Below are 12,176 nucleotides of genomic sequence, written 5' to 3' on the forward strand. Positions count from 1 at the left end.
CATAAGGATGTCAAAAACTTCCTCTTCCCTTACGCAACTTCTGAACATTTGATCTGGGTCAAGTTTGAAAAGATTGCCCCCAATCCAGGTGAAGGGGGCATTTTTCCTGACTATCTTGCTCTTTCCTTTGGAGGGAAAGTTTGGTGGGAACTGCACTGATACCAAATAGTTTGCTATATCAACAAACCATGGGGAGAGAACTAAAATAGAAAACAAATGCTTGTCTAGTAGCTGGTAATCCACCATTCCTTCTTCACTTGTAGGTAGATTCATCCTAGATAGAAAGTCTGCAACAACATTTTCCTTACCAGGCTTATCAATAATAGTTAGATCAAACTGTTGTAATAAAAGAAACCATCTTATAATTCTAACATTCACATCTAGTTTGTTCATTAAATATTTAATTGTAGCATGGTCAGTATGCACAAATGTTTGGTAGCATGTAATGTAATGCCTAAATTTGTTTAATGAATGCATAGTAGCTAGGAGTTCCTTTCCGGTCATAGTATAATTTAGCTCAGCCTTTGACAGGTTCTTACTGTAAAATAGATGACATAGGGAAATTTCTCCTCTACCTAACCTAAGGCTACTCCTATGGCTTTGTGTGAGCCATCAACATGAATATGAAAAGGGAGGGCCCAATTTGGGCCTCGAAGAATTGGTGCAATGGTTAACTTACCCTTTAAAATGTCTAAGGCCTCTTGACAACTTTTTGACCATATAAACTCTGAATCTTTGGCCAACAACCCAAATAAAGGAGAGGCCAACTTGCTAAAGTCCTTTATGAACCTTCGGTAGTATCCAGATAACCCCAAGAAACTCCTGACATCCATCTGCTTTTGAGGAGGTGGGACCCTTTGGATGATTTCTATTTTGTTTGGGTCCACCTATAGTCCTTGCTGAGATATTGAATGACCTAGCACGGTCCCTTCAGTAATTAAGAATTCACATTTTTCTGGACTGAGAGACAAGTTCATTTCAATGCATTTGTGCAATAATTTGCCTAGGTTAGTCAGGGATTCTTGAAAATCACAACCATAAGGTGTAAAATCATCCATATAGATTTCCACTGCATCATGTACTAATTCAGCAAAAATACTCAATATTGCTCTCTGGAAAGTGGCAGGAGCATTGTATAGGCCAAGAGGGAGGACCCTATAGGCAAAAGTACCCCAAGAACAGGTGGATGTGGTCTTATCTTTGTCTTTTGGGCAGATTTAGATTTGGTTGTACCCAGTGAATCCATCTAGGAAAGAAGAGAACTTCTTCCCTGCTAGGCCATATAGCACTTGGTCAATGAAGGGTAGGGGAAAATGATCCTTCTTTGTGGCTTTTTTCAACTCCTTGTAATGGGCACAACTCCTCCACTTACCTTTTTTCTTGGGAACTAACACTAAAGGAGAGACCCACTCACTATCAGAGATAGGGTAAATGAATCTTGCATCTAGCAGTTTTTGTAGTTCTTCTTTGACTATATCTTTAAGAGTTGCATTCATCCACTTTTGTGGTTGTCGGACTGGCTTGCAACCTTCTTTGATGTATATGTGGTGAGTACACACTGAGAGGTGTACTCCCTTCATTTCCTTGTAACTCCAAGCGAAGGCTTCTAGGTTTTCTCTCAACATGTTGCATAGATTTTCCTCTTCAAGAGCAGAAAGAGATGGATTAATTTTCAAAGTTTTCTCTGGGCCAAATTCTATGGTTTTGACACAGAGTGGGTTGGAATTGGCCAAGCATAAGTCAATTGGATGATTGTTTTGGGTTTCCCTTACTTCTTATTCTAATGGTAACGAACTAGGAGTTGGACTTTGGAGTAGGTGTTCAATTAAGTCATCCTCATCTTGCTGTCCTCCTCCTATGGTTGCTTCCAAACCACAAAGTTTGGCTTAATAAGCCTCATCTTCTTCCTCCTCCTCCAACCATAAAGGTAAACAGGGAAAATTTTAAGAACCCCCCCTAAATTTATAAATATAATAAATGGGCGAATCTCCATGGTATATAGGAAAAATGGAAGGCGATTTTATCAATAATATAATATGTATATATAATTTTTTGGCGAATCTCTCACCAGGCATGGCGAATATTTTACTCAATTATAAAATCTTGTAAGATCTTGGCAAGTCTTTCACTAAATAATAAAACTTTGTAAAGTCCTAGTGAATCTTAGCATAGGCTACACGCTGGTTTAATTCCCCCATTTAAATAGGCTACATTCCAAGTGAATACCATGGGTCAATACCATGTGCCATTTTGGTGAATACCATGGGTCAATACCATGTGCCATTTTTATTTTTATTAATTCTAATATTAGGGTTAATAATGGTTTTTTGCATGGTATTAATAACAATCTAGTCCATGGTATTTGTCCCATAGTATTTTGGCCATAGGTTTCACCTAAATATAACCCATTTTTTGAGTGTTCGTAAATATAAGGTGACTTATGGAGTAAATATAAAAAAATGTTTTATTTGTTTACCATACATCTCGTTTATTTATATTTTTATTAATTTACCATACCTCTTTTACAAATATGGTATTTGGCCCATAGGATTCACTTAAATAAAACCTCTTTCTTGAGCCTTCATAAATAGAACGAGGGTTATGGACTAAATATAAAAAGAGGTTTTATTTATTTACGATATGTCTAGTTTATTTATATTTTTATTTATTTACCATACCTCCACTTTACTTATATTTTTATTTGTTTACACCCTTACATGTATATAAGGTGACTTATGGAGTAAATATAAAAAATGTTTTATTTATTTACCATACCTCTCATTTATTTATATTTTTATTAATTTACCATACCTCTTTTATAAATATGGTATTTGGTCCATAGGATTCACTTAAATAAAACCTATTCTTGAAAATGGGCGAATGGATTCACTTAAATAAAACTTATTCTTGAAAATGGGCGAATGGATTCACTTAAATAAAACCTATTCTTGAAAATGGGCGAATGGAAGGTTGTAAGTCCTAATTTCAAGGGCTAAATTTACCTATGTTACCCTCTCCCTTAAAATAAGGTGGGCTATTTGAGGTGATTTGTAAAAATGTACTATGATACAAAATATTCGCCCACTAAAAATTTAAAACCCCTTAATTTCGCCAAAGGGCGAACATTCGCCCCTAAAATTATCCTTAAAGGTAAATCATGCTCTAGATAAGGTTGATCAAGAAGGTGTAGGACTAACTGTTTGGACATATGCCCATTCTTGATGGTCATATTCACAGCTCTGCAGCTAATGTAAGCATCAGCTGTGGCCAGCCATGGCCTCCCAAGGATGAGAAGGTAACCAGTAAGCTTAGCCTTAGGTTGGAGAACTAGAATATCTGTAGGGTACTCCCAGGAGTCAATGGAGACCATCACATCCTCCCCAATTCCCTCAGGGGTGACTATGGAATGGTCTGCAAGTTGTAGAACTGTTGTGGTCTTCCTCAGTGACCCTTGGAGGTTGAGCTTGAGCATGGTGTCCTTGGTCATCACATTAATGGCAGCCCCAAGATCGATCAGAGTGTGTGGGATGATGGTGCCATTGATGTGTGCATCTACTACAGGGCTGCCAGGGTCCAAATATTTCGGACATATTACCTGCCCTAGCATTAAGTCAGATAGCTGCCCAATGAAATTAATGGTAGGGGCATCCCTTTTTCTTCTTCCTATATGCTTGAAGCACTTCTCCTTAATCAACTTATTGTAAATGGGAACATCTTTTATTGCTTGGAGAAGGGGGATCTTTACACATAGATTTTTCAATTCTCCCAAAATTTCAAGTTCTTCTAGGGTAGGCTGGAGTGGTTGGGCTAATCTCTCAGGAAAGGTGGATTTACTTTAAGGTTTCTTTCCTCTCTTTCTTCCTCAACCTCCCTATGTGGAGAGGGAGGTTGGTTATCTGGGAGAATTCTCCCAGATCTTAGGTTGATCTCCTGGATTTCTACAACATAAGTTGGGTATGATGTCTCTCCACTGTATGCTTGTTGAGCTTTCCTATTTTTCAGGTTTTGATTTCGCTAGGCAGGCATCTCGGGTTGCTTGGGTGGAACAGAGTGTAGGAGTTGTGGTTGGGTAGGTGGTGGAGGCATCCCTTTTTCTTCTTCCTATATGCTTGAAGCATCCCTTTTTCTTCTTCCTATATGCTTGAAGCACTTCTCCTTAATCAACTTATTGTAAATGGGAACATCTTTTATTGCTTGGAGAAGGGGGATCTTTACACATAGATTTTTCAATTCTCCCAAAAGTTCAAGTTCTTCTAGGGTAGGCTGGAGTGGTTGGGCTAATCTCTTAGGAAAGGTGGATTTACTTTAAGGTTCCTTTCCTCTCTTTCTTCCTCAACCTCCTCATGTGGAGAGGGAGGTTGGTTATCTGGGAGAATTCTCCCAGATCTTAGGTTGATCTCCTGGATTTCTACAACATAAGTTGGGTATGATGTCTCTCCACTGTATGCTTGTTGAGCTTTCCTATTTTTCAGGTTTTGATTTGGCTAGGCAGGCATCTAGGGTTGCTTGGGTGGAACAGAGTGTAGGAGTTGTGGTTGGGTAGGTGGTGGAGGCAATAGAGCTCGAGCATTGTTGTATTGGGACCTCCACCCCTGGTGTGGGGTATTCCACTGAGGTTGTGGTGGAACATAAGGTTGAAATGATTGGTTGGCTGGCTGGGAATGATATTGAGATGCATAGGACCAAGGAGGGGGTGACCAGGAAGGATGAGCAGGGGCTCCCCAAGAAGGTATAGTTGTGGTTTGGTTGGGGTTGTAATATGCATGGGATGATCCTTGCATACCCTGCTGGTATGGTCTAAGCCTAGGAGGTCTCCTTTGGTTGACGTAGCAAAGTTGCTCATTGACCCCTTCAGCTCCTTGATATACAACTTTGAGTCCGGGTAAAGAAGGGCACTTGTCTGTGGAGTGTTTTTCCTCACAGACCGAGCAAATTTCAAAATACATTCCAAGGGACATTCGTTCCTATGATGCCTCCTCATGCATCTAGGACAAAAAATGACCAAGGCTCTCTCTACTTCCTCTTGCTTCCTTTTGATATTCATGGTGTCCAATTGCAAGGTAAGAGTTTGCAGCATCTCAATTGTGAAATCTTCCAGTATATTTCCAATTTCACCCTTGATGGATGAGTTGGAAGATGATGTACTGGCCATAGGTTGACTACTCCTACCCTTTTTCTTGGCTGCCCTGGAATGGTTTCTAAAGATAGTCTTGATATCCTCATAAGGTAATTGGTAGATATCCCCTCCTACTAACAAGTGTAAGGTATCCAGAAGATCTTCCCTTACTCCTCTAAGCAGGACCAACTTTAGTGACTCGGGTCAAGTCTGCACCTGACCCTTTTGTAACTGAGCTGGAATCTTTCTTCGTAGTCTTCTAAGGATTCATCCTGGCCCCTAGTCATCATGAAAATCTCTTCTTTAGTATCCTTTGACCTACAGTAGTCCCTATATTTGTTGTTAAAATCCTACTGCATCTGAGCCCAAGTTGTGATGCTATCTCCAGGTAAACCCATGAACCAGCACAATGTTGCATCCTTGAGGGTAGATACAAAGAATTTTAACTTTTTCTCATCATTTGTATAGTCATAGGTTTGGCATATAACAACAAACTCAAATAGGAAAGTGTCAGGGTCCTTTGTGGTTAGGCCATGGAAATGAGGTAGGGAAGAGGGGCTTATATTCTTCATCTTAGTGTCCCCATTGGTTTCCCTGATGGGGAAGGCACCCTCAACTCTCTCTCTATTCCCTCTGTCATTTTGGTTTTCAACCATTGGTTCAGTGTGAATGGGTTCCTCTTCTTCTTCTTCCCCTATAGGTTCTTCAAATATGTCAGGTTGCACACCTAAAGGTTCCTCTAGTTCACAGCCACCAAAGAAGAGAGAAGTTTGGCCATTGGATTCAGTGGGGCTATTTGGCAAGAATTTCCCTAAATTGTCCCTATTCCTACGAGGCATGAAAGTCAATTTTTTTGGGTTGGCTTTTATAATATTTTTTTTAAGCTGGAAAGTACTTTGCAGAAATGAAAGTGTTGATTGAATGAAAACTACTAATAGAAAAAACTACTTGCTGAATTGAAATTCTACTTGCAGAATGGAAAGGAATGCAGATAATGACAACTAAAAGAAAGGAAGCCCTGAATAAGTTTTGAAGCTGCTGTTTTTAAATAAGTTCGAATGAGGTTTGACATGCCTGAATAGTATACGATCCAATGGTATGGTGAATGGTTTCAAATACATTTTGAATAGTTCGAATGCTGCTTTGAATAGTTCGAATTCCATTTGCTACTTTGAATAGTTCGAATTTCAAATAAGTTTTGAGCGCTGGCCTCCATAACTTGGTTCACCCATAACTTGGTTTGATGCTTTGCTGAGGTTGACCGCTGTAAATTACAGTTCAAAGAATGCGCATGACCATGGTATTTATAGCATTTATATAAGATTTATAAGGTGAAGTTTTATGAGAGTTATATGATGGACTTATATGAAACTTATATGAGGTTTATGTGAGGTGAATTTATACAATGATGGATTTATATGGGTCACATTGTGGATTTGAAATCTTTTGAGAATGCTTTTTTGAGTATATTGGCAGAAGTATTCTTTTCTATCAACAAAAGTTTTTTTTTACAGAATGCACTCAATCATCTCCATGGTAGGAATATTTCTCACTGGCAAGGAGAACTATCCTGAATGGTCCCGGATGATAAAACACACCCTCATCTTCAATGAGTTGTGGAAAGGAGTGTGTGTCAGAGAAGGAGACAAAGACCCAGTATAGCCTACCTCAGACAAAGAGCTCGTCATTTGGGAAAACAAGAACAAATAAGCTTATGCATTAATTGCAGCATCTGTAAATGAAGAGGTGAGTCGCCATATTTCGTCATATTCAACTGCCTTTGAAGCCTTACAAAAGCTGAAAGAACTCTATGACTCACATTCTGCACTTGAAGTTGTTCAACTCATGATTAAACTCTTCACTCTTGAACTGCAAAATAATGATCCTCTTGCTCTTGCATCTGAAGTAAAGTCTATAATGCATGATATCAATTCCACTAAGGTTGAGCTGGATATCCCTCTTATTGCTTTTCTCAAGGCACTCTATCCTACTTACTCCAATTATCTTGAGTCTTTTCAAGCAAATGGAAATCTCAAAGATATAACCTTTGACTCTCTTGTGAAAAAGTTTGCTGAAAGAGAGAAAGCTTTTGGAAAGAAGACAGCCCCTGAATCTCCTAGAGAGACCGTGTGCCTTGCTCATAAAGAAAAGCATCCTGCTCAAGATTCTACAAGAGGAAGAGGTGGACGAAGAGGAAGAGGAAGATATTTCAGAGGTAGGGGGGGCAGACATTCTCAAGGAGAAAAGGCAGATCTGCACTACATTCGCTGCAAAATAAATGGATCACATGATGCCTCTACATGCAAGCTACCATGGGACAAAATTGAGCAGAAAAGAAACCAACAGAAAGGTAAAACTGATGATACAGACAAAGGTAAAGCACCTGAATCTGCTCACTATATTGAGGCACAATGTAACATTGGAGTAAATGAAGATTTGTTTAATGCTTCACTTGCTTCTTGGAAAAATGATTGGTTGCTTGATTCAAGAGCAACCTGTCACATGACTCATAGAAAAGATTTTTTTGAAGATTTCACTGACAATGTTGATGGAGCAGTATACTTTGCAGATCAGTCAAAAATCAAGCCATCATGGCTTGGCACAATCAGGCTTAAACTACCTGGTCTTCCAGACTTTCTTCTGGATCATGTTCTATATCTCCCACAGCTCAAGAGAAACTTGTTGTCCTTGGTCCACATCCGCCAGCAAGGTCACTCCATTCATATGTTTGATGGCAAGCTTGAGGTAAGAAAAGCATCTGACCACTCACTTGTCATGAGGGGAATAGAAGAAGAAAGGCTTCTCAAACTTCAAGGAACCTCTGCTCATGCAAAACATTTCTCATATATTTCTCATCATGAAGAAGGTACACTTCCATCAAGTTTATTATGGCATGCTAGATTTGGACATTTAAACTATGATAGTCTCTGCTTATTGAAGAAAAATGGTGTTGTTGGTTTGCCTACAATTCCTAGGAAACATAAGTAATGTGATGCTTGCATTCTAGGAAAGCATAGAAAACAGTGTTTTCATGATTCACATTCAAGAGCACATAGGAAGCTTGAACTCATTCATTCAGATTTATGTGGTCCAATGCCTGTTCCTTCTGCAAATGGAAATAAATATATCATGACATTTATTGATGACTACACCAGAATGTGTTGGGTTTATTTATTGAAGAACAAATCTGATGCTTTTCAAACATTCAAGAATTTTCATAAATGGATTGAAAATGATGCACAATCTCATATTGGGTCTATTTGCACTGATAATGGAAAAGAATATACATCAAATGAATTTGAAAACTATCTTCGCCAACATGGGATCAAACATCAAACAACTGTGCCTTATAATCCCCAACAAAATGGTGTAGCTGAAAGAATGAATAGAACAATCTTGAATATGGTACGATCCATGCTTTTCTTCACAAATGTAAAGATAATGTTTTGGGCTGATGCTGTTCTATGTGCTACATATATAAAGAATAGATGTCCATCTAATGCTATAAGAAACAAGACTCCTTATGAATTGTGGTATGGACATGTTCCTTCGGTAAAACATCTCAGGGTCTTTGGTTGCACCTGTTATGCTTTGATACCAAAGGTACATAGAAACAAACTTGGTGCTAGACGTCATAAGTGTATCTTCCTGGGGTATTCAAACACCTCTAAAGCATACTGCCTCTATGATGAAGTAAATAAAAAGTTTGTTATATCTAGAGATGTATTTTTTCTTGAATCATCCAAATCTGACAATGTTGTTGAGCGGCAACTTGATCGCTTGGATAGATTCGCAAAAACAAAATCATTTCAAGAATTTGATAATCAGATTCCACATCTTGAAGGGGGGATTCCTATTCTAGATCAACATGTGGAATCTTCTTCTGAAGAACACTCTCCCCCGAATGAAACTCCAACAATGGATGATGCTTTAAGTGATGTAATTGATAGAATTGGGAGACTCAATCTTGATTCAGTCCCAACTCAATCAACAGAGCAGCCTGGACCATCTCAGAAAGGTCCCCCAAAGTGGCTGACGAAGACACTTAAAATTGTTCATCCTGATGAAATTGGAAAAACAGGAACCAGAAATTCAAACCGACAAAATGGAGGTGATGTAGATGACTCTAATTCACCTGTTGATATGGATGTTTCTTATGATTGTGAATTGAAGTTGTCTACAGATTTTGAACCAACTTCCTTTAAAGAATCTGCTTCTCATGATGAATGGAAAGAAGTGATGCAAAAGGAGTATGATGCCCTCATAAAGAACGACACTTGGAAGCTGGTTGATCCTCCGTTTGGAACCAAACCAATTGGCTGCAAGTGGGTCTACAAGAACAAGTACAAAGCTGATGGCTCACTTGACAAGCACAAAGATAGGCTTGTGGCAAAAGGTTTTGCACAGAAAGAAGGGATCGATTATGAGGAGACTTTTGCCCCCACAGCAAAATGGGCCACCATCTGGACACTCTTTGCACTAGCAGCCCAGAACGGTTGGAAAGTCCATCAATGGATGTAAAAAATGCTTTCTTGAATGGAGATCTAAAAGAGAATGTTTTTATGTCCCAGCCTGAAGGATTTGCTGTGAAAGGACATGAACATAATGTATGCAAACTTGTGAAGTCCTTGTATGTCCTCAAACAAGCACCACGAGCCTAGTATGAAAAACTAACTGAGCATCTTCTGAAACTCAACTTCAATCATTTTGATCTTGATGATGCAACTTTATTTGTCAAGAAAGTTGGAAAAACAGTTTTATATCTTGTGGTATATGTAGATGATCTTTTAATGACAGGGAACAATGAAAGCTACATTGCATCCATAAAGAAGGAATTGGGGAAAAGTTTTGAAATGACTGATTTGGGCTATGTTCATTACTATCTTGGCATTGAAGTAACCCAACATCCAAAATCCATATTTCTTTCTCAAAAGAAATACATTGGAGATTTTTTAAACAGATTTGGCATGACAGAGTGCAATCCTCTTACTACTCCAATGGAACAAAACTTAAAGCTCACATCTATTGAAGGAAAGGAAATTGAGGATGCAACAAAGTATAGACAGCTTGTAGGAAGTCTCAACTACCTTACTACTACCAGACCAGACATTTCATTTGTTGTTGGAATCCTCTCTAGGTTTATGCAAAAGCCTTGTGAGGGACATTGGTCTGCTGCAAAAAGAGTTCTAAAGTACTTGAAGGGAACTCAAGACTTTGGAATCAAGTACACACAGGTGGATGACTTCAGTTTGATCGGATACTCTGATTTAGACTTCGATGGAGACAATGAAACTAGGGTATCTACTTCAGGATATGCTATGAGTCTTGGATCAGGAGCTGTCTCCTGGAGATCACGCAAACAATCAGTTCCAGCAGATTCCACAACAGAAGAAGAATACGTGGCAGCAGCTGAAGCAACAAAAGAAATTGTGTGGCTCAGGAAAATTCTTGAAGATTTGCAGGTAAAACAAGTACAATCAGCTCCACTCATGATTGACAACACCTCTGCAATAAAGTTGGCCAAGAACCCAAAATTCCATGATTGAAAAAAGCACATCAATACTAAATATCATATGATCCGACATCATGTTGAGGCCAAAACAATCCATCTCCGTCATTGTTCCACAAATGAGCAAATTGCAGACATCTTCACCAAAGCGCTTGGAAGAGAAAAGCTTGAAAGATTTAGAACGATGCTTGGACTCACCAACATCCCTTCAGATTAAGGGGGGGAATGTTGACACCTAATCCTCTGCAATTGGGTGAATTTATGTAAATAGTTAAATTAGGAATGTGAACAGTCATCAGGAGATGAACTGAGCAGTCACACCCTTTGTATATAACAATAGCATACCTAATGAAATAAATCGAATCAGTTTTACTGCCTATTGGAGAGTTACTGCCTGGCCTGACAGTAACACCACTTTTACATTTCAAAGCAGTTTTCCATGTCTTTCATAATCATGATATTTGGTTTTTAATGACATGGTTAAAAAATGTTGAAATTTTAACCCTAAAATGAAAAAAGGGTGATGTTGCATCCCCACTTGTAAAAGTCAACATGAAAATCATGATTTGATGCAACCTCCAAACAAAAAAACTTGGTAAAGTTCTCATTAAGTTGGTAACATTGATTAATCTTTCCTTCGTCATTATTTTCAAGGATGACATTACCTCCTTAAACATCCTTGAGAGAGAATTTTTTTTTATCACTTGTCATGAGAATCCATTGTCTATACACCATTGGCTTTCATTGCGTTGAACACATAGAGCTATATTGCATCCTTCACACTATTGTTTTCTTTTCCATATCTTCATACTTTGATTTCTATTGATGATGATGTCACCTTTTGTTCTTTGATCTTGAGGCCTTAATATATTGCTTCTACAATCATGATCTTTTTGTTTGAAATTGTTGCACTTGAAACATTCAATGTGATCAAATGAGGGAGAAAATGAATTAAGGTTCATGATTGAATTATTGTATGAATTTCTAAATCTAATAGTGTTGCTTACTAAGGTCTAATAATGATGTTTTATACTTCTTGATCTACAATAATCTTCTTTATGGCCAAAATTAAGACAAATAAAACAATATACATTAAATAAATATGAGTACCTTGATGTGAATGGTCTTCTTGGAGGAATTGATCATTTTAAAAGAATTGGCTTGCTTTGGATGCTTGCCTGAGGAAGTTCAAAATTGTGTTGCTTTCTATCGTTACTTGCGGGGTTGATCTAATTTTTCTTTAATTATTCCTCACTTTCTTTCCTATATTTTATGTGGTTTGTTTGATCAATATTCTTATGATCTTTGGCTTTGTTTCTCACTTTGTTTGACTAATTGTTGGTTCCTTTAAGCACATTAACATAGCTCTTAGGTTCTTCTATCCAAGATCTCTAGATACTAAGTAAATTATCCAAGATCTCAAATATTCTTCCAAACATTAGTTGATCATTTATCTCTTCAAGATCATTTCTCATGGAAACAATCTCAGATTCTAGTTTCTCACAATGTCTTTCCTTTCCTTTCAATTGGCTTGTCACCACTTCTTTCATT

This window comes from Pinus tabuliformis, chromosome J, assembly GCF_031772625.1.
Source record: "Pinus tabuliformis cultivar Carrire ecotype Pingquan chromosome J, CPIR1, whole genome shotgun sequence".
Classification (NCBI taxonomy): domain Eukaryota; kingdom Viridiplantae; phylum Streptophyta; class Pinopsida; order Pinales; family Pinaceae; genus Pinus; species Pinus tabuliformis.